The following is a 24419-nucleotide window of genomic DNA, read 5'->3' as shown; positions in this document are numbered from 1 at the left end:
CTACTAGCACAAAATATTGAACAAGGACTTGACCTGACCCCTAATAGCCATGACAGGTATTCCATCAAACACGTCATGAACATGTAATATACAGGTCATATAAACACATCTGAGCATAGGGACTTCATACTTATCTGAGGATCATCAAGAAGATATGATGCCCTCTCACAATATTTGTATTATCATCTATTAGGTCATACATTCATTAAAATTCTATTTACTAAAAAAGACATGATGAGAGACATAACTCAAGTCTGTCATGAACCATGTTTATAACCAACATATAACCAACATATCAACAATGATAGAAAAATCATTATCATCACATAATAACAAGAATATTTACACACAATACATAAGAGGAAAATATCTCTTATTAACATATGCAAAATCCAACCAAGCCAGGGACTTCCACGTACCATGCGACAATAGATTGGGTTGAACCAAATCTTTCTTTCAGCTAATCACCCTCGTGCCATATTCCAAGCATGAATGTGGGACTCACAACAAAACCAATCAAGGCTTCCTTGGGATTCACTGTGTATCCTGCCAAGGGATTCCTATGCCCAAATAATAAATGTACACTACATGCTTTACCACAATACTGCCATATACTGGTCAAGGGATCACTAGGCCCTAAATAAGCATGGATGCCTCTGGATCTATCCACCTAAACCATGGGGAATTTATCTGTTTCCACCCTATAGGATTTAGCATGTATCCCACCATTAATGGTCAAAGGATTCCTAGGCCTAATGAGGGTATTCACCTCTAGGCTTTACCGTGTGTCCTGCCATTGGCGGTCAAGGGATTCCTAGGCCTAATGAGGGTATTCACAACTAGGTTTTATCGTGTATCCCTCCATTACTGGTTAAGGGATTCCTAGGCCTTGTGATTTTTTCCTGAGACCCCACTACTTAGTTTCGAAATCATTCAGCAATCCAGCTCAACCAAGTTATAGAAACCCCATTACACCATGGCTATCTGGAAATGGAAATGCAAGGCTTAAAACCACTGTCACATGTGGAAAATACCATGCCAACGACAACAAGAGAACCAAATACAAACATGCCTATACCATGCATGCCAAAACTATCAAGGAAATCATATATGCAACTCGATACCTGCAGGTATTCCCGTTGTAGCCGCTTGATACCGCTCTTTTAGCTTACTTGATCTTTGCTTCCCTTTGCTTTCTTTTCGTTCCTTTTCCTTCCTTCCTCCAATGTTATATTCCTCCAAGAATAATATAAGTGTGCAAGCATATGAAAGAGAGAGAATAGAGAGAGGGCTACAAAACTAAACTAACAAAAGGTTGTGAACTGATCCTCAGAAGCCTTTTTATTAGTGAGGCCTCTATTTTCTTCAATTTCCATTATTTTTTCTTCATTTTCATCCTCACATGTATCCTATGATGCTTCACCTTCCTTTCCTCCTAATTTCCATTATTTTCATAAATAAAATTCCAATTAATGCCTCTTGCCATTCCAAAGCCTTTGTCATTGCCTTTGCCAGTTTCCTTTAGCCATAATAAACCAAATGAACACCCACACTAGGATGTTTTGCCCAACATTAAGCTTGGAATAAGTGTCCCATGACCTTGGCCTTATTTTTCCTTTATTAACTTTATTACATGGATTTTTAACCCGGGGATGTTACATTAGAAAACAAAACCTCATCTTGAAGAAAAAGAAAACAAGAGATAGGTTTGAGACAAACACAAGAGGGAGTTAGAAGAAAATATAATACATCATAAAAGTAACATTGAACTAAAACCATTTGTAGTAGTAATTAAACAAAAATTGAGAGGGGATTGAAATATTCCATTTATTTATAGGTTTGAATGATATGAGGCATGTGAAAGTCTCAATACATAAGTATTTTATCTTTATTTTTTTTGCTTAACTAATCTTTTATGGAAGTATAAATGATTTTTCATGTAATGATCCATAGAGGGGTTCATATTTAATATTTAAAAGGTTTGGATTATGGATTTTATTCCTTCTTTTCTTTTAGATATAATACTACTTTTTGAATAACAAACTTTTATACTCTTATGCTCTTTTAAGTCTAGTATATAAGAATATGCAACTCTGAGAGTTTCAGTGGATACAACACTTTTTCTGTGGCTAAATGGATAGATCGAATGGGTTTCTATGTTTTCTCCCACTCCATGCTCCAGATATCATTTTTTTTAACTCATTGGTCACAAATGAGTTGTGGTACCATAACAAAAATCCTTCAATGTTTTGTCAAGAAGTTGGAAGAAAATCCAAAGGTCAAGGTTTTTGTCTCATAATCAAGAGCACAATCCCTCCAACTGGATGAACATGGCTTGGTAGGAAAATTCATGGGGATCTAGCCCTCCCCTCATTCTGTGAGGTTGTAGGTTGAAAAAAATGGAAACCCATGATCAAGCGTGTAGCCACTTTCGATTTCCATGGAAAAAGTTTTTTTACCTTCTTTCTTAAGAACAAGGATGATCCAGACCTGATTTTTTGAAGTGGACCTTACTTCATAGGGACCCAAGGGTTAGATATGGATTGATGAAGCCCAAATATTACCCTGAAAGTAATGCCCCATTTTTCTTCCTTGTTTTGGTAAATCTCCCTTTTTTCCCTTGCACTGTTGGAATGATACTACTTTTAGAAATATCAACAATGCACTTGGGAAATACATTGATCGAGTTGAGCCACCAGATGGACTCTTCCCTTGTGCAATGATATGCATGGAGGTAGATCTAGATAAGGGGATCCCAACAAAAATAACCTTAAATCTAGATAGTTTGATCCATATTTAGGAGGTTTACTATGATCATATTCCTTTTAAATGAATTTTTTCTTTATGAATATGACCACTTTGCAAGTAGCTGCAAAATGAACCATGAGGAGCAAAAAAAACAAGGGAATGAAGTAGAACAATGGGAACAACAAAACAGAAGAAGAGGCCCAACTAAAGAATTAACAATCCACAAAATCAACCATATTACAATGGGAACAAAGGGAAAGGGTCAGCTTCCCCTAATGGTTCCACTCTAAAGGGAGGGGAAAAATCTAGTAAAAGCGAAAGTGAGAAAATAACAGCTTCGAGGTTCTTAATTCGGTGACTGAAGAAGGGGAAAATTTTGAAGCAAATGTACAAGATCATATATAATAATCATGACCATGGTGTGAACTGGAGAAAAATGATGAATCACACTTCGATCAAAAATGGCTTTGTACAAAGGCAACATTACCTTACTGCAAATTCTATAAAAATGAGGTTGGTACTTAAATTCCCATAGGATATCATGATATAAGTGAATTGGCGTAGGGTCTTTGAGTGTCCATTTCCATCCCAATGAAGGAAAATCAAAAGAGAAACAAATGACATTCATAATATAAGAACTCATATAAAAAGTAGGAACGATTCTTTCTGAGACACTGTGATTTTGCCTATATTCTAATATTTTGGATGCAATATTGTTGGACAAGATAGTAGCCCAATCCATTACTTCAAAATTAGAAGCAACTTGAATCAAGGGAACCCATTCAACTGTAAATTTTTGTGTGTTTGGAGAACTGAACAATCTACATATCATAGCAGCAGCATAACAGAATGAACCAACAAGAGAAGCTAAAGAATACATACCCTTACTATCATGCTTGTGCTTTCTTGGGTCTTGTCTCCATTGTCTAATGGGCTCTGATTCTATTTTTTTTTCTCTACAATTTGTTTGAGAAATTGCTTGTCGTAAATCTTCTGAGGGTCTGGAAAATGATACATTCTCTTCAAATCTACAGCTTTGAAGGATCCTACTATCGTTTTCCTTGACGTCAAGAACGTCCTATCTTCAATATTCACATTATCAATCATCCACTTAATCATATCTACATAGGGTAAGATTTTAGGCCACACAACAATTCGATGAAGAAAATAATTGGCGACATCAGAGAAGTTAGCCTCGGATGATGATGAGGTGTCAGTTGTTGCTTACTTAATTTCTACTACTCTGGGGTTTTCTTCTTCAAATAGATTGTACATTGACTCCCAAAAAGAAGTACCAGAGTCTTACATGCATGTGGTGTCTGTGAATAACAAAGCGATCTCTATTGCCTCTAGTTTGAATTGAGTTACTCCTGTTTGAACTGATGAACCTTTCCTTTCTTTCCTGCTTTAGACATTTCAGTGAAATATCGTTTATTAGTATCCTGCAAAAAGGAAATGCATAGGAATGTTTTAGATCGTCAGGGACAAAAGGACATGCGGGACAAATACATATGTTTCAAATAACAACTTTCCAATTAAATCAATTTCGTTGATTGAGGAACATTAAAACTGTTAGATTTGAAATTTAATGAAAATATCAGTTCACATGGATCCTCATTAAGTGGAGCTTAGTAAGCAATTTAGCATCGCAAATATTCTTTGGAATTATTTCATTTGAAGTGATGTTTCGATCTGTGATGTGCGATTTACGATATGTAATATCACATACATGCATCGGAGATCAGGCAATATTTCTTTTATATTGCAATTGCAACCGAAAGATGGATGATCTAATCAAGTGATCCAGGTGGATCTTCAGACACAGTGGCATGGGAAAAAGCTCAAAATTAAAAGTGGTGGAAAGGTGATGAACTTGAATTAGATCGAAGTTCTCATCGCCCTGATTCCAACGGTGTGAACGACACTCCAATCTGAGTCTGGATGAAGAAGATAGAGTCAGTCAAATTTGGGATGACTTTTGATGACTGGGCAGGATTAATGAAGGCACAATTTGGACTTTTTCCGGCGGACGGAATCCAGCCAACTCCGGCCAGATTCTGGGCAAAATTCTTGCCTCGTTAAAAGGACTCCTTTGGTCCAAAACCAAATTTTCAAAAATGCGCAGGTTGTTTTTTTATAACAAAAAAATATTAAAAAAGGGTGGCGGGCCACCAACCCTGCCACCCCAAAAATAAACAACATAACCAAAGGAGGAGCGGGCCATGACCCCTGGCCCCTCCCCCGTCCACAGAAATTTCAACATGAAACGGGAGGGACAGGCCATGACCCCGACCCCTTCGCTGCTCCCATGGAGCCACCACAACCAACATCAAATAATAAACATGGGTGGGCCAGCCCTTGGGGCACGGACCCAACCCAAAACCAAAAACACATAAATGGAGGTGCGGCCATTTGAAAAGGGCAGGTATGGTGGGCGGGCCCAACCCAACCATTTTTTAAATTTTAAATTGGTTTGTGGGTACAAAAAATGGAGGCAGGGTTTGACCTCCTGACCTCCTCCCTATTAAACCGGATCACAACCAGCTGCACTATAACCATTTCCTTGTCGAATCTACCACCAATTGTTATTTAAACGCATTTTTTCAGTGCGGTCAGGCAGAGGAGGCAATGCACACAGTTCGAGGCAAAATTTTGCAGGAGGGCTGAATTTTCATTTTGTCAAAATTTGACAAATTTTATATGGTTTCAGCACTTATTGATGCCACAAATAAAATGGCAATGTCCGTTTCTCCATCGGAGTTCTGCATTTTTTGGCCATTTTTCAATATGGAGGTATAAGACTCCTTTTTGTAACTGATGCTTGTACTCTTCTTTTTCATGCCACTTAATGAATGAAGGCCTCCCCATTTATCGAGCAGGGCCCGGAGACGTAGTCCAAGTCAGACGAACTCCGTTATCAAGTCTTGTCATCTTCTTTTATGCTTTATGTGTTTCTCCTCTTGTCTCATGTGCACGTTAAGTTTTCTCTGTTAAGCTATAATTTATGCATGTACTTCTTTAACACATCTATAAGCAAAAGATTTTGGATCAAGTGGTATCAGAGCAGGTCTTTTTAGATGTGAATTGCATGTTTGTATGCTAACAAGAAACAGGCTCCGAAGAGGCGAAGGGAAACTAAAGTCTTTCGATCCCAAAGCGGGGCGTGCACATCGAAGGAGAAACATGGTAGATGAAGAGGCTCGTCTTGAAGAGGAGCGCAATTTCCACAAAACCTTCTATTCAATGGCAGAGAATGTCGGTCAGTTGCTTTCAAGGCTGGAGAAAGCAGAAGAGAGAAAACCAGAAGAACAAGGTTCAACACATGGAAATGGTGGAGAAGAACCCCCTCCTTCTCCTTCCACGAGTGAAATTTCTTCTTCCTCTCATCACCATAATCGTAGAAATTCAAGGGACGCATCTAAGAAACCTTTCTTTAAATTAGATGTCAAATTTGATCTTCTCATGTTTAACGGTGAAAGTTGTTAGGTTCCTATACCAATAGGTGTCATATTTCATGATTGACTATGGAAATGCCAAATATGATCATCCTTTCCATGCTGCAAAGCTTCCATATTTTCCAAAAAATCAAGAATTTAAAAAATGTAAAGAGGGTATGCCCTAAAAGAAAAATCAAAGGGAAAAAAAAGAATGAATTGGTCAAAAAAAAAAAAAAATGAACCCCCAAAAGAAAAGACCAGGAAAGTGGCTAGTCAAAATGCCACTACTATCCTATTTTTGCAAACAAGTTCAAGATGATGCAATCAGTGACTTCTGTCACCCTTGATGGATGGCCAAACAACTCAATCTTGGCCACTCCATGTTTTAATTTCTTGTTTTAGAACTACAGAATAAGATCTGTTCCAACAGTTTAAGCTTGGCAGATCAGTAGCTAGGTAGAGAAGCAAAGGGTCTCAACAGCTAAATCTGAGCCCTTGGAAGAAATAAGGGCAGACTTAGATAGGAGGGTAGTCAAAAGAAAAAGAGAGAAAGGGTTTGCTAGTTCAAATGCACCCACACAAAATGAAGAAAAAATGTTAGGTGGATTAGGCTGGGTAGGCAGTTGGATGTTGCAGAAGCAAGTTCATGAACAATTTTGTTCTTTTTATGATCTATCTCATGGCTATCACAGGTACCATGGCAAGATGATTATAGTTCAAGTGGAGCATGACTAATTTCCCCTCTCATTGCCCCAAGAACATTTACTAACTTCCCTCAAGGTCATTGGGATCTGCTCAGTGGTCCTAGTTCACTTCATTTCATGAAAAATTCTAAGTAGAACTATGTGTTTGCTTAGCCAAAATAAGCCACATTTCTTGTGTAAAAAGGTCCTTTTCATTTCCCTTTCATTTCCCCCAAAAACCTAGGTTTTTACCTTATAAACCTAGTGTTCTCCATTCATAAAAACCATATTAACATTAACTTTATTGTATAGCTCCTTTGTAAGGTATCCCTGCCCCTATTTTTATAAAAATATACATAAAAATCCCAAAAAAATCATAAATATCCCCCGCGGCTAAATTTATAGCCATATTTTAAATTTTGTCGAAATTATTGGTCCACCCGGGGCCAATAACAACCCTCCACGCGCTACGTCGAGATTTTTTTAAACCTTTGGTTAAAAAAATAACCAATTCCACCAATATAAACCATATAAAACCCCAATAAACAAAAGTTTAAACCCCCCCGCACACTTTATAAAACATTAATATATGGGCGGGCCCCGTGTCATAAACCTCCACCAACTTACCCCTCCGTCGACCATCGGATCTGATCCCTCAGATCGGATGGCTCTCGTCAATATCAGAGGCACCCCGATGACCGAACGTTAGGCCCCGATAAAAAACGGTTTTCCCGCCGTACTACGGGACGCGTGTCGCCCCCACAACATATTGCGTCCGTTTTGCCAGAAACCGCCATCGTACATAAGGTGGTGCGATGAAACCATAAACCGCCTCCCATTTCCCGCTGCTGACGTTGTCGCCCACATCAGTGCCAAGTCACCTTCCGTACCCCCCGCTACCTGACAAAGATGACGCCATGCTGACGCCACTCGACCAAAGCGCGCCAATAACCCACCAAAATCAAATTTTTTGTCAAAAAGTTATTTTAATGACGTTTTTGACCATTTCTCTTTGTTCCTTTTGTGCAAGCTTTGCATGGTCATTTACGTTCAAAACACTATTTTTGCTGCACAGTCCGCCACCCAGGGGAATTCACTCTGCAGCTCGGCCCCTCAACTCAGTCTTCAACCTGCATTTCGCACCAGGCGCCTATAAAACAGGTATTTACCTGATATTCACTCGTAAACCCTGTTTTTCCGAGTTTCTCTATTAAAATCACCCGAAGAACTAAAATTCGAGTTAAAATGCACTCCGACCTACAAATCTCTGCATTATAAGTCACTGTTTTACCCATTTTTCCAAAGAAAACCTGTGAATTCTATTCTCCTCTGCAAATTTCCCATTAAACTAAAATTCAAGCCCATTTCCGCCTGCAAAATCTCCAAAAAATGCCCAAATATTGAGTTAAATTTGTCAAATCACCTGCAAGAAGAGCACCATTTCCACTGTTTTATTCAGCTTCCCAACTAAACTCTGCAGACTTTATCTTTTACTATGAATTTTACCCAGTGAGGCAATTTCTATATAAAACTCAGTTTGCAAATTTCCTGAGAAAAACCCCAGAGCTAGTACTCTATTTTCTGTTGCTACACAGACCCAAATTCCAATTATAAACACAAACAATGGAAGCATGGAAGCTCCAGTGGCCTTGAATGTTGCCCCCTTGAATGCACCACATAAGGAATTGGAATGGATGCCCCTTGCTGACAGGGATTTCCAAATTAAGGATATGATGGGTGAGAAGCCTCACCTGCAAGCCTTTTGTGAAATTAGCAATCGCTACAGAAGCAACACTGATGTCTTGGGAATTTGGGAATCCAACATGCCTATCTATTACCTCCCTTCAGTGAATGTGCTCCCCGATTTCATCCATTTATGCTATGCAAATTATGAACCCACACAAAGAGCAGTTGTGGCTCCATCTGGGACTGTCCTCTTCTATATTACTCCTCAGTCCATAAATGAGATGTTGAACTTTAAGCCAACTCAGCCTTTGGCTCCTCTCACCATGAAATTCTTGCTTGACCAAGCTGCCAAACTACCCAGTTCAAAGATTACCCGAATAGCTCAATTATTCATGAGACCAGAAAGCCAGCCCAGGCATCCACCTCCTTTTAATCAAGTCTGGTTCAATGAAGCTGCTATACTCATTACTGATATAATCTCCTACATCTTGGGTTTCAAAACCAGTCAGAGTATTGATGAAACTGTTTTAGTATTGATGTCCATATTCACTCCAAGACAGCCCCCTGCTGTCAAGTATGATTATGCCACCTTCATAGCAAATAAAATCCATGAGCAATTCATGAACTTGGACAGAGAAAGAGTGTTCAAATACACATCCTACATATATCATTTGCTGTTGTACTATCAACCTGATAGTTTCCAAATTCCTCTTAGAAGATTAGACCTCAAAGGTGAAAGGAGGTCTGTAATTTTCTGGACGTCAGTATTCCATGAGGTCCACAACTCCCCTTATACATATTGTGAGTTCATTGACCTGTTCATATATCCATCCACTTCTTTGTTTATGACAACTCCTCCTGCTAGGCTCTCTGCTGAAATGCAGAAAATTCTACATCTCTCAAAGGAATACAGTATTGGTGACTGGTAGTTTTACCAAAATCACACAGTGATCAGGTTTATGGCTATGAAGTATCCCCTTACAAGCTGCCAAAGTATGTCCCCATGAGACTCTTTGCCTTGTAATACTTCTGCAATTTAGTAGTTCAGATTTGACTCATTTCTATGGTGCTAGGAAAAAAGCACAGCTCAAGATAAGAAATCAATTGGGCCCTTTTATCTTCAATAAAAGGGAAGAAGCATGGGAGGAAGCAGATAAGATATTAAGAGATCAACTTATGCTGAAACAAAGTTTTCATTGGTCACCATATGACCCTGAACATTTCATAAGTTTTAGAAGAGTAAAAAACAAGCTCACAGGATATGTTCACCGCAAAATCCCTGAAATTCAACAATATGCTAATCAACAATAATGGGTAGAAGGCACATTATTTGAAGAGATTACTGAAGAAGAGAAATTAGAAAAAGCAATGAAAGGGCTTGAAAAAACACTTGACCTGGACTCTTTTGGACAGGTCCCTTTCATATTGCCTCAACACATTGGAGCGGGCACATCATCTGCCACAACTTCTCAACAACCTGCCCAAGAGAGTATTCCACCTGCAGGGACATCCAAAGGCAAGGAAGTGCTGCATTCAGAGCAAGATATAATGGTAGACCCGCAAGATGCATCAAAGGAACAAACCCAAGGGCAAGGTCCTTCAACAAAAACAAAAGTACCTGAAATCCCTGTGTTACAAACTCCTCTCAATGAGGAAAGAGCGAAGAAAAGAGATAGGCAGGAAGACACACCTATAAGTGGGTCAACAGAACAACAAGGTTAAAAGAGGCAAAGGTTAAAGCCTTACTCTGAAGAGGAACTAGCAGAAGAGATAACAGGCAACCTAAGGGGTGAGGAAATAACTGAACAGCGGGCTCCTCCAATTTTGGAAACATCAACTAGCTCATTTCAGCGAGAGCAAGAAAGGCAGCATGGTGTGGAGGTCACATCCACCAGGCAACAGAGCAAGCAAGGCTTGGATATCAAGAAAGCATTTATTGAAATAAAGGCTAGAAATGAGCCAGTAAGGTTCCAACTTTACAATCAATTGTTGAGAATGGCCCCCACAAATCAACAAAGGCTAATGGCAACCTATGATATTCAGGAAGGGAGAATGACCCTTAGTCACTTCAGGCCCACAATGCAGCAGCCACAGTCAGCTGCTGATTATATCAGGACCAATCTGGAAGTCCTCTCTAAAGACATCCACCCAATGGACCAGATTGAATTACATAAACAAACCGGAGAAATGGTGTACTCCACCTTGGTAGACAAAGCGTTATTGGCTCACAAACTGCAAATTTCACTACATAATACTTCTGCCCAATTGGAATTGGAAAAGGCCTCCTCATTAGCCAAGGATAACAGGATCAAATCCTTGGAGGAAATTATCATTGAGCTGGGACATGATCCCAAGGATCCCAAGGGCATACAGGCCTTAATAAAAAAGAAAGAAGAAGATATTGCAGCTCTCAGGAAACAGCTCAAGCTGCCAATTACAATGCACCCTCAAACCACAGAAGTTTCACAGTAGAAAGAAGAGGAGGACATGGTGAGTTTGCTAATGAGGATGAATGAGAGACTGGCAGAAACAGAGAAGGCATTGGAGATAGCATTACAAGGAAAACAAGGAGAATTGGCCTCCCAACCACCAGAAACAGCTCCAATAAGCACAACAACTCCTCCTACAACTACAGCAGCAGTCCCTCCCATTGTCCCAACATCAACAGTAGGTACCTCAGCTTCAACAACAACTACAGCAGCAACAACAACAGTATCAGACACCAACCTGAGCATGGAAGAGATGATGAAGGAAATAAAGGCCTTAGAACTCCAAATGGCAGAGCTAAAGGAAGCCAAAGAAAAACTGGCCAAGCTAGAGGTGAATTATGATAAATCCAAGATAACTGTAGCAGAAAAAACCAGAGAAGTAAAGGCCTTGGAAAACAAGGTAAAATCCTTGGAGAAAGACCTCACTCTTCATAAAACTCTGGCAGAAATCAAAACAATTTTGTGGACTAAAATCGGCCAGTCCATCACTGATCAATGGAGATCAATTCAAATAATCCATGAGCAAATTGAATTGATAGAAATAGCTCAAGTTGAGATTCAAAAGGCCAGGACATTATTGGGAAACATGCCCGAGTAGGCCAATAGACTAATTCATTTTTTGAATACTCATACCAGGGAACAACTAGCAGCTCTGGATATCAGGGACAGAACATGCACCATTTTGACAGTGAAAAAGGTGTTGACCATGAGGAATTTTGTACAAAACTTGGAAAGAAAGTGCCAAGAAATGCAGATAGAAATAAATGCCTTTACAGAGAAGTTCGCAGTCTTGCAGAGAAAAGGGTTACCCAACTTATTGACCAACAATCAAAGATTGTTGACACATGAACAATATGTACACAGGGTAAATACATATGTCACCAATCAGATCACAACATCATCAAGCTCTTCATAAGACATAGTACCTCCCTCTGGACAGAGCTTATATGATAAATTGGAAAATCTGTTCTACATTGAGCATGAGATAACACATCTTTTTGAAGTCCAGCCCAATTACTACAGGTATACTGAAGCTGATGAAACATTAATAAAACTACAAAGACACCAATTTCCAACAAACCAATGGTGGCAGGGCATGTTACAGGTTTTACCAAGGTAGTTTTGGTTTTCTTTCTTTTGATCATCTGCATTTAATCAAATTCAGTATACATGCCATACATCATGAGAATGAAAACAACAGAAAAAGGAAGGCACGACAGAACGCATTAAAGCGTATTTGGGCACAGATGACAGGGCCGGGACAGCAACGCAGGAACGCAAATCAAAGAGACAGCTACCAGCCGACTTGTTGAGTTTAAAAGTCAAATATATCAGACCACCAAAGGCAGCCAGTACAGCGAAGTTACTCCTACATTGATTACGCTCTGTTTTCAATGTCATTTATTGCCTTTGAAGAAGTAGATGGATAAATTTATTGTTGGATATTTTCCCTAGGAGATATTTTGTAACTCTTTTTGTATAAATACCTCCCCTAGAGATGTATTGGGGTTGGTTGGTGAATCATTCTGGACCTGCGCTGTAAATTTTGAGAACTCTTCTGAAATAAATATTACTGGAATGCTTTGCTGGTGAACTTGCTAGTTATGGAATTAATGGCAGAAGAATATGTTACAGAATTCTCCTGCTACCTCATGGATCAATAAGTCTTCTTTACTCTTGTTTTACTGTATCTGTGTTTTATATATCATCTAAATATCATGTTCTAAATTGCAGGAAAAAAGAATAACCCAGAATTTACTTTGTTGTACTCTGTGTTCAATTCCTGTCATTTTTTATGTTTTCTACAGGATTAGCATAGGCAGGAATTCCTAACTGCTCCTGTCTCCCTGGTTCTTGCACCCTGAATACAATTAAGGAATTCTTAACTTCTCCTTGGTAGTATTTACCCACTTTCCCTCTGTTAGCATAATGAAAGATTCTTGATTGCCTTTCATTCCCTGACTCCATTTCATTTTATTCCAGCTTGAAAATTGTTCCATGTTTAATTATCTTGCTCTGTAGTTCCTCCTTTGTCAAAGAAACCATACCTAGAAGTTTATCTTCATTAGACTCCATTAACCCAATGGTCTGAACTTCTCTTATATTGCAGCCCTGTTCTATTGAATGTCACCTTCCAAACATCAATCAAATACTTGAGCCTCATAACTAGCCTAACATATAGCAAAACAAAGCTAAATCATAAAGAGAGAGCCCTCTCTGGTTGCAGATTGGCTAGAATCTGCAGCTAAAAGACTGGTTAGTGGTTACCTCAGCCGTATTCCCTCCTTAGAATTTTCCTGGGGAACAACCTGAGTGATAACATCATTGGCGACTTCGTTGGGGAACTGAATCGCTGTGTTTGTTACTGCTGTCTATTTTCTAAAGCTACAGATGGAGCTTGAAGTTAGCCATGTAGCCTTTGAAACTATTCTTGTTGTACATTTACAGGAGTAAATAAAAGCTGCTTCAGTCAATCTCTAGTCTAGCCTTAGGATTTATACAACTATTTCAAAAATTCGATCAGTTTCCTGCTGTTTTCAAAAAATCTTTAGGAAAATTCGAAACCTTCATAATTCATACTTTCCTAGAGAAATATAGTCAAAAGCATCATCCTTTAAATATCTCTACAAAATACCAAAAACAAATTTAGAAGCTAGCTCCAAGGAAGAAAACTCGTTACACTAGATCAAACCTGGATCCTAATGCTCCGGCTATTTTTGAAAATCCTAACCTAATCTCCAAGACCCTGAGAATACAAGAAAGTCTAGAAAATTCTGCTGGTTTAAATCTTGATATACTTCAGCAAAACCTTACCCAATCTCCTCCTGGAAAGGCAGCAGTCCTTCCCACTGTTGCTACAGCTTCTTCTAGTTCACCATCATCACTTCAAAGCACCTCTTCCACTCCTCCATCCACTCCGTTTATCTCAGCTGTTATCCCTATGCTTCCAGCTGTCCCATTTATACCTGTAAATATGGCAAACCGATATGCCCCTTTGCAGTTGCCTGCAAACCTAGGGGCTATGCCTCAAGACTATCAAAGCAAAATTACATATTTTGATGGTATTGGCTCCTACACAGCCCAACGACATACTAAGAAAATGATGGATTACTTTGAAAACTATGAAATTGATGACAACGATGTCAGAATGAAAATTTTTGTCCAAAGTTTAACCGGTGATGTAAGGACTTGGTTTAGGGCACTTGCTGCAAACACAATTGCTGATCTGGATGCCCTGTACCAAACCTTTTTGAACAGATGGGAAAAGAAGAAGGACCCACTGCATATCCTATCAGAGTACGACAGTTTAAAAAGAGGCCCACAAGAAACTGTCCAAGACTATTGTGCTAGATTCAACAATGTATACAATGATATTCCTCAAAACCTTAGACCTCCACCAGACTTAGCCTTGATAAAATTCCCTGATGGATTTGACTCTGACATAGCATATCAGCTAAGGGAAAGAGCTCCTACCAGCTTAGAAGACATGCAGAGCATAGCTGTTAGTGTAGAGGCAAATCTGATCTCCAAAAGAGCCCGAGCTAGAGCTGAAAGAATGACTACCTTCAAAGAAGAGCCTTCTGCATTTGAGCAAAAGCTTGATGCAATCATCAAAGGAATGGATAGATTAGGTGATAGAGTAGAAACCATTGAAAGAAAATCCTCTTGGGAAGGTCAACCAAGCAACACCACTAGAAATCCAAACTTCAGAAAAAATCAAAATCCTAACACTGGGAAAGCTGGCCCTGATCAGAACATCAGACCTCCATTTCAAGAGAACTATGCTGAAGCCTCCACCTCTAGTGAGCCAATAGAGGATGCTCAAATCAACCTAATGGGTCTGAATAGTGAACAACAAATCTTTTTAACACAAGATGACCAAGAAGCTCATAATTTCAACCAATTTCAAATCAAATCCGGAGAATCTTTTGATTTCAGAGAAGGGTATGATGCAGCTGTCTATGAAGTCCATAAACAATACAAATTGAGAAGTAGAACGGTAGATGTACCTGAACCTAGCAAGCTGAAAGATACCAAGCAACCTAAGAAAGCAAAGGATAAAACTTCCCTTACGGAGCTCCCTGCTAAAACAGACCTCAATCCAAAAGAACCCACAGTTGAGGACATAACAGACTGGCAGCCCTCAAAAAATCAGCCATCCACCTCCTTTCCTTCAAAAGAAAATATAAATAGCTCTCCTAAAAACAGTTTCAAAGCAGATTTAGGTCATAACAACACTCATGATGAAGAAAAAACCACTGAAAACACAGCAGAAAAGGAAAACCTTGCTGCCCGGAATACAAAGATTCAAATGGAAAAACCTTTCAACCTAGAAACAGAAATAAGCAAGTTATTAACTACCATTCCCTTGTCTGAATTGGCTAAACATGAGGTTTATAGGGAACAAATCAGTAGGTCACTTCAAATATCAGAAAATAGAGATGCAGTCAATGTTTTAGATGACCAACCAGAGCTAATTTTTGGTCCTGAGGTAAATGGTAAAACAGTAGATGGAGGAGTCCCTCCATTCTATGTAAGCTTAAACATTCATGACAAAGTGCTGCATAATGCAATGTTTGATTCAGGAGCTTCCCATAATCTGATGCCTAAATCTGTGATGGAAAGATTGGACCTAGATATCACAAGGCCATACAAGGACTTGTTCTCATTCGATTCTAGCCAAGTCAGGTGTCTAGGCCTTATCAAAGATTTGTGTGTATCTCTAGTGTAATACCCGGCCAAGACTATTTTAATGGATGTGGTGGTAGCTGATATCCCACCAAAGTATGGAATGCTTTTGTCCAGATCTTGGGGTGCAAAACTCCAAGGATCTTTGCAGCTAGATATGTCTTATGCCACCATTTCAGTCTTTGGCTAGCCAAAGAGATTGTACCGAGAAAATTTGATGAAATATGTGGTCAGCAGTCAAGAGAAACCCCAAAACTTCCCTATTTATTCCATGCATTCAGATATGGATTTGTTTATCTTATACAATGCTGAAATATGTCCCAAAACTGATGGCAAGTTGCTAGAATTAGCACAAGCAAGAAGTATTAATGAAGAATCTACTGCTCAAGATCAAAAAATTGTTGAAATAATTGATGCAACAAACAAACCAGCCAAATCATATGACTCACAAAATCCAAATCTGCCCACTGAGCAAGTTTCCAAAACTCCTAAGAATAGTTACAATCAAGAAATCTTATGGTACTTAGAGTTTGATGGGTCAGTGAATAAATTAGGAGCAGGGGCAGGGATTTGGATACACAATATGCAAAATGACCATGCTCAAGGACATGCATATAGGCTGAATTTCAGATGTACAAACAATATGGCCGAATATGAGGCCCTTTTGCTGGGACTTAAACTGATTAGAGGTCTAGGGGCAACTAAAGTTTCAATTCTAGGGGACTCAGATTTGATTATCCAACAGATGAAGGGGAACTTTGTTACAAATGATCTTAGGCTGAGGGCTTATAGAGGGGCAACAATAGAAATACTAAACACCTTCTTAGAACCTCAGCTCACCAAAATTCCAAGAAACCATAATTTACATGCGCATAGTTTGGCAAATTTTGCCAGCACTTGCAAGCTTCCATTTGAGCCCAACCACCACTTCACTGCTGAAATTAAACACAGACGCGTTGTCCCAGATAATGTCAAAATTTGGCAAGTGTTTGAAAATGACACACAAATCAATAATTTCTTGACTTTGAAAGAGGAATTCTCAAGCACGAACATAGACACAAGCACCCTTTGTGATCAATAGCAGATAGAAAAAATTGAGAAAAATATATCAGCTGAAATAGCAAACCACATTTTACACCCAACAATCTTTACTAGTAAAGATCTACAAGAGCTGAAACAAATGGACCTTGATGAAATTGCTGAGGCAGAATCTGAAGTAATTGAGCTGAAAGATAACTTTTTGCCCACAGGCTTGACTCCTTTGGAGGATATTTTTGATTCAAATGATATACCAAGAAAGGCAAAAATGCAGCCTTTAAATGCAGAAATTGAGGACTGTAATATAGGAACTGCACAAAATCCTAAAATGTTAAAATTGTCCAAAGCCTTACCTCCTGACCAGAAACTGAAATATATTGAGTTGTTTAAAGAGTTTCAAGATGTCTTTGCATGGAGCTATGAAGACCTCAAGTCCTATGATACTTCGGTCATCCAACACACAATACCTTTAAAAGAAAATCAAAAACCTTTTAAACAAAAACTTAGAAGGGTTAATCTAGTTCTTCTTCCTCTCATTGAGAAAGAGGTAAAAAGAATGTACCAAATTGGAATAATTGCTCCTGTTAGATTTTCAGAATGGATTTCAAATCTAGTGCTTACTAGGAAGAAAACGGGAGAGATAAGATTGTGTGTTGACTTAAGAAATCTGAACAAAGTCTCTCTCAAAGACCACTACCCCTTACCCAAGATGGATCACAGTTTAAAAAGGGTAGTGGGAGCTTCTAGGATCTCACTGTTAGATGGATTCTTAGGATTTAATAAGATCCTAGTTCACCCAGATGATCAAGACAAAACTGCCTTTACGACACCTTGGGGAACCTTCAAGTATGTTAAAATGCCTTTTGGACTCAAAAATGCAAGGGCCACATTTCAACAAGCAATGGACATAGCCTTTGCAAAAGATATCCATGATTTCCTAGTCATATATCTTGATGATCTCACTACTTTTTCCAAATCGGATCAAGAACATCTGGAACATTTAAGACAAGTGTTCCTAATTTGTAGAAAATATGGCATATCTTTGAACCCAAAGAAATCATTGTTTTGCCTAGAAGAAGGCAAACTCCTAGGTCACATAATCTCAAAAGATGGTATAAGAATTGACCCGGACATAATACAAGCTATCCTCTAAGTGCCTCACCCAAGAAACACCAAAGAACTGCAAGCTTTTCTGGGAAAGATCAATTTCCTAAGAAGATTCATACCCAACTTGACTGAACTAATAAGATTGTTGAATAACATGTTGAAAAAAGACTCCAAAGTCAAAGGGACAATAGAAGCTAAGCAAGCCTTTGAGGAAATCAAAATAGGCTTAACCAAAATACCTGTCCTCACAAGCCCAAAGTTTGATAGAGACTTAATAATCTTTTCCTTTGCATCTGAGCATAATATTGCTGCTGTCCTATTACAAAAAGATGACCAAGGATGTGAGAAGCCCATTGCTTTCTTCAGCAAAGCACTTAGAGATGCTCCTTTAAAATATCAAATCATGGAAAAACAAGCTTATGCCCTTGTAAAGGCCATCAAGGATTTTAGAGTTTATATCTTGTACTCTCATATGATAGCCTATGTCCCAAATGTTGTAGTCAAAGACATTCTTACTCAAGAAGGACTAGAAGGTAAAAGAGGCAAATGGATAGCTAACATTTTGGAATATGACATTGAAATCAAGCCAACAAAGCTGATAAAAGGACAGGGATTAGCCAAATTAATGACTGAAACCAATTTTCAAGCCCTTGACATCAATGAACTAGATAACAAGCAGGAGATGGCGACTCCACAGATCAATCAAACCTTCTTACAATCACCTTGGTATGCTGATATAATTTATGTATTGTTAAACCTGCAAGCTCCTCCAGGGTTATCCAGAACTAAAAAGAGATTCTTGAAAATGAAAGCTTCAAAGTTTTGTATAGTAGACAATGTTTTAGTTTGGAAAAATCATGAAGGTATTTTGCTGAATTGCCTAACGCAGGATGAAACTGACAAAGTACTCAAGGAATTTCATGCAGAGGACTGTGGTGGACATTTGTATTGGAAGTCAATAGCTGATAAAATTATAAGAGAGGTCGTCCCTTGTAGGCAAGCCAATGACTCAATCACCATGCAATTCCTAGAAACCAATATCCTTTCTAGATTTGGCTTTCCGGAAAAGATTATAACAAACAATGCTGCTGCCTTTAAATCCAAAAGAATGATCAATTTCTGCCACAAGTACCACATTACCCTGGGCCACTCCACAGCTTATTACCCTCAAGGTAATGGTCTAGCTGAATCATCCAACAAAATCTTGATCAACATCATAAAGAAAGTATTGGACGAGAATAAGAAGAATTGGCACAAAAAGCTTGTCAATGCACTTTGGGCAGACAGGTTAACCACAAAGAGATCTATTAGAACAAGCCCTTATGAGTTGGTTTATGGTATGGAAGTTGTATTCCCTTCATCCTTGGGAATCCCTGTGATAAAATTACTACAAGAAATACAAGCAGAACCCAATGACATCCAGAGAAGGATCAATCAAACAATTCATTTACAGCAGACTAGAGAAGAAGTGTATCAGAGAACTCAGATTCTACAAGAGAAACTTAAAAAGATTTTTGATAAAAGGACAAAGGCAGAGGATTTTTTCATAGGAGACAAAGTGCTGAAATGGGATTCCAAAAGGGAAGATAAAGGAAAACATGGCAAATTTGATTTCCTATGGAAAGGACCTTTTGTCATCCAGGCTGTACAAGGAAACAACACCTATTTTTTGAGAAGCCTAGATGGTACAGAAGCAGAGGATGGGCCAGTCAATGGGCGAATGCTCAAGCATTACTTTGATCCACTGTGTTAATATATCAGGATTGTATTTTGTACATAATAGTGTCTATTTTCTGCAGTTTTTTACAACAATAAGATAGGGAACAAGATGCAGCAAATTTTGAGGAAAAGCAAGGGTCGGTGCCACCTTTTTTGTACCCCATTTCAGGTCTTTTGGAAGACTAAAGGAAGAAGACTTGGGAGCTATAAATATGATGACTAATACTCAAAAAAACTGTCTAATACAGAGCTGTAATTGTTCAAAACAGCTTATGAGAAAGGCATATAGGTTACAGAGAAACAGTTTGTTGGTTTACAGCAGAAGGAAATTTCAGATTGCAGCAAGAGTTGAAAATAAGGCCATCTGACCTGCTATTCTTGGCTTTTCACCTAGAAAAGCCATCCCCAAGTGGAGCCACTGTTAGGTTCCTATACCAATAGGTGTCATATTTCATGATTGACTGTGGAAATGCCAAATATGATCATCCTTTCCATGCTGCAAAGGTTCCATATTTTAAAAAATCAAGAATTTAAAAAATGTAAAGAGGGTATGCCCTAAAAGAAAAATCAAAGGGCAAAAAGAATGAATTGGTCAAAAAAAAAGAGAAAGAAAATGAACCCCAAAAGAAAAGACTAGGAAAGTGGCTAGTCAAAATGCCACTACTATCCTATTTTTGCAAACAAGTTCAAGATGATGCAATCAGTGACTTCTATCACCCTTGATGGATGGCCAAACAACTCAATCTTGGCCACTCCATGTTTTAATTTCTTGTTTTAGAACTACAGAATAAGATCTGTTCCAACAGTTTAAGCTTGGCAGATCAGTAGCTAGGTAGAGAAGCAAAGGGTCTCAACATCTAAATCTGAGCCCTTGGAAGAAATAAGGGCAGATTTAGATAGGAGGGTAGTCAAAAGAAAAAGAGAGAAAGGGTTTGCTAGTTCAAATGCACCCACACAAAATGAAGAAAAAATGTTAGGTGGATTAGGCTGGGTAGGCAGTTGGATGTTGCAAAAGCAAGTTCATGAACAATTTTGTTCTTTTTATGATCTATTTCATGGCTATCATAAGAACCATGGCAGGATGATTATAGTTCAAGTGGAGCATGACTAATTTCCCCTCTCATTGCCCCAAGAACATTTACTAACTTCCCTCAAGGTCATTGGGATCTGCTCAGTGGTCCTAGTTCACTTCATTTCATGAAAAATTCTAAGTAGAACTCTGTGTTTGCTTAGCCAAAATAAGCCACATTTCTTGTGTAAAAAGGTCCTTTTCATTTCCCTTTCATTTCCCCCAAAAACCTAGGTTTTTACCTTATAAACCTAGTGTTCTCCATTCATAAAAACCATATTAACTTTATTGTATAGCTCCTTTGTAAGGTATCCCCGCCCCTATTTTTATAAAAATATACATAAAAATCCCAAAAAAATCATAAATATCCCCCCGCGGCTAAAGTTATAGCCATATTTTAAATTTTGTCGGAATTATTGGTCCACCCGGGGCCAATAACAACCCTCCACGTGCTACGTCGGGATTTGTTTAAACCTCTGGTTAAACAAATAACCAAGTCCGCCAATATAAACCATATAAAACCCCAATAAACCAAAGTTTAAACCCCCCTGCACACTTTATAAAACGTTAATATATGGGCGGGCCCCGTGTCATAAACCTCCGCCAGCTTACCCTTCGTCGACCGTCGGATCCAATCCCTCAGATCAGACGGCTCTCGTCAATATCGGAGGCGCCCCGATGACCGAACGTTAGGCCCCGATAAAAAGCGGTTTTCCCGCCGTACTATGGGACGCGTGTCGCCCCCACAGCTTATCGCGTCCGTTCTGCCAGAAACCACCATCGTACATAAGGCGGTGCGATGAAACCATAAACCGCCTCCCGTTTCCTGCTGCTGACGTTGTCGCCCATGTCAGCGTCAAGTCACCTTCCGTACACCCCACTACCCGACAAAGATGACGTCATGCTGACGTCACTCGACCAAAGCGCACCAATAACCCACCAAAGTCAAAATTTTTGTTAAAAATTCGTTTTAACGACGTTTTTGTCCATTTCTCTTTATTCCTTTTGTGCGAGCTTTGCATAGTCATTTACGTTCAAAACACTATTTTTGCTGCACAGTCCACCACCCAGGGGAATTCACTCTGCAGCTCGGCCCCTCAGCTCAGTCTTCAACTTGCATTTCGCACCAAGCACCTATAAAATAGGTATTTACCCGATATTCGCTCGTAAACCCTGTTTTTCCGAGTTTCTCTATTAAAATCACCCGAAGAACTAAAATTCGAGTTAAAATGCGCTCCGGCCTACAAATCTCTGCATTATAAGTCACTGTTTTACCCATTTTTCCAAAGAAAACCTGTGAATTCTGTTCTCCTCTGCAAATTGCCCATTAAACTAAAATTCAAGCCCATTTCTGCCAGCAAAATCTCAAAAAAATGCCCAAATATTGAGTTAAATTTTCCAAATCACCTGCAAGAAGAGCACCATTTCCACTGTTTTATTCAGCTTCCCAACTAAACTCTACAGACTTTATCTTTTACTATGAATTTTACCCAGTGAGGCAATTTCTATATAAAACTCAGTTTGCAAATTTCCTGAGAAAAACCCCAGAGCCAGTACTATGTTTTCTGTTGCTACACAGACCCAAATTCCAATTATAAACACAGACAGTTGAAGCATGGAAGCTCCAGTGGCCTTGAATGTTGCCCCCTTGAATGCACCACATAAGGAATTGGAATGGATGCCCCTTGCTGACAGGGATTTCCAAATTAAGGATATGATGGGTGAGAAGCCTCACCTGCAAGCCTTTTGTGAAATTAGAAATAGCTACAGAAGCAACACTGATGTCTTGGGAATTTGGGAATCCAACATGCCTATCTATTACCTCCCTTCAATGAATGTTCTCCCTGATTTCATCCATTTATGCTGTGAAAATTATGAACCCACACAAAGAGCAGTTGTGGCTCCATCTGGGACTGTCCTCTTCTATATTACTCAGTCCATAAAGGAGATGTTGAACTTTAAGCCAACTCAGCCTCTGGCTCCTCTCACCATGAAATTCTTGCTTGACCAAGTTGCCAAACTGCCCAGTTCAGAGATTACCCAAATAGCTCAATTATTCATGAGACCAGAAAGCCAGCCCAGGCATCCACCTCCTTTTAATCAAGTCTGGTTCAATGAAGCCGCTATACTCATTACTGATATAATCTCCTACATCTTGGGTTTCAAAACCAGTGAGCATATTGATGAAACTGTTTTAGTATTGATGTCCATATTCACTCCAGGACAGCCCCCTGCTGTCAAGTATGATTATGCCACCTTCATAGCAAATAAAATCCATGAGCAATTCATGAACTTGGACAGAGAAAGAGTGTTCAAATACACATCCTACATATATCATTTGCTGCTATACTATCAACCTGATAGTTTCCAAATTCCTCTTAGAAGATTGGACCTCAAAGGTGAAAGGAGGTCTGTAATTTTCTGGACCTCAGTATTCCATGAGGTCCACAACTCCCCTTATACATATTGTGAGTTCATTGACCTGTTCATATATCCAACCACTTCTTTGTTGATGACAACTCCTCCTGCCAGGCTCTCTGCTGAAATGCAGAAAATTCTACATCTCTCAAAGGAATACAGTATTGGTGACTGGTATTTTTACCAAAATCACACAGTGATTAGGTTTATGGCTGTGAATTATCCCCTTACAAGCTACCAAAGTATGTCCCCATGAGACTCTTTGCCTTGGAATACTTCCGGCAATTTAGTAGTTCAGATTTGACTTATTTCTATGGTGCTAGGAAAAAATCATAGCTCAAGATAAGAAATCAATTGAGCCCTTTTATCTTCAATAAAAGGGAAGAAGCCTGGGAGGAAGCAGATAAGATACTAAGAGATCAACTTATGCTGAAAAAAAGTTTTCATTGGTCACCATATGACCCTGAACATTTCATAAGTTTTAGAAGAGTCCAAAACAAGCTCAAAGGATATGTTCACCACAAAATCCCTGAAATTCAACAATATGCTAATCAACAAGAATGGGTAGAAGGCACATTCGTTGAAGAGATTACTGAAGAAGAGAAATTAGAAAAAGCAATGAAAGGGCTTGAAAAAACACTTGACCTGGACTCTTTTGGACAGGTCCCTTTCATATTGCCTCAACACATTGGAGCGGGCACATCATCTGCCACAACTTCTCAACAGCCTGCCCAAGAGAGTATTCCACCTGCAGGGACATCCAAAGGCAAGGAAGTGCTGCATTCAGAGCAAGATATAATGGCAGACCCGCAAGATGCATCAAAGGAACAAAGCCAAGGGCAAGGTCCTTCAACAAAAACAAAAGTACCTGAAATCCCTGTGTTACAAACTCCTCTCAATGAGGAAAGAGCCAAGAAAAGAGACAGGCAGGAAGACACACCTATAAGTGGGTCAACAGAACAGCAAGGGGAAAAGAGGCAAAGGTTAAACCCTTACTCTGAAGAGGAACTGGCAGAAGAGACAACAGGCAACCTAAGGGGTGAGGAAACAACTGAACAGCAGGCTCCTCCAATTTTGGAAACATCAACTAGCTCATTTCAGCGAGAGCAAGAAAGGCAGCATGGTGTGGAGGTCACATCCACCAGGCAACAGAGCAAGCAAGGCTCGGATATCAAGAAAGCATTTACTGAAATAAAGGCTAGAAATGAGCCAGTAAGGTTCCAACTTTACAATCAATTGCTGAGAATGGCCCCCACAAATCAACAAAGGCTAATGGCAGCCTATGATATTCAGGAAGGGAGAATGACCCTTAGTCACTTCAGGCCCACAATGCAGC

This window comes from Pinus tabuliformis, chromosome 3_2 (assembly GCF_031772625.1).
Source record: "Pinus tabuliformis cultivar Carrire ecotype Pingquan chromosome 3_2, CPIR1, whole genome shotgun sequence".
NCBI lineage: Eukaryota > Viridiplantae > Streptophyta > Pinopsida > Pinales > Pinaceae > Pinus > Pinus tabuliformis.
This window is presented reverse-complemented; position numbering follows the sequence as displayed.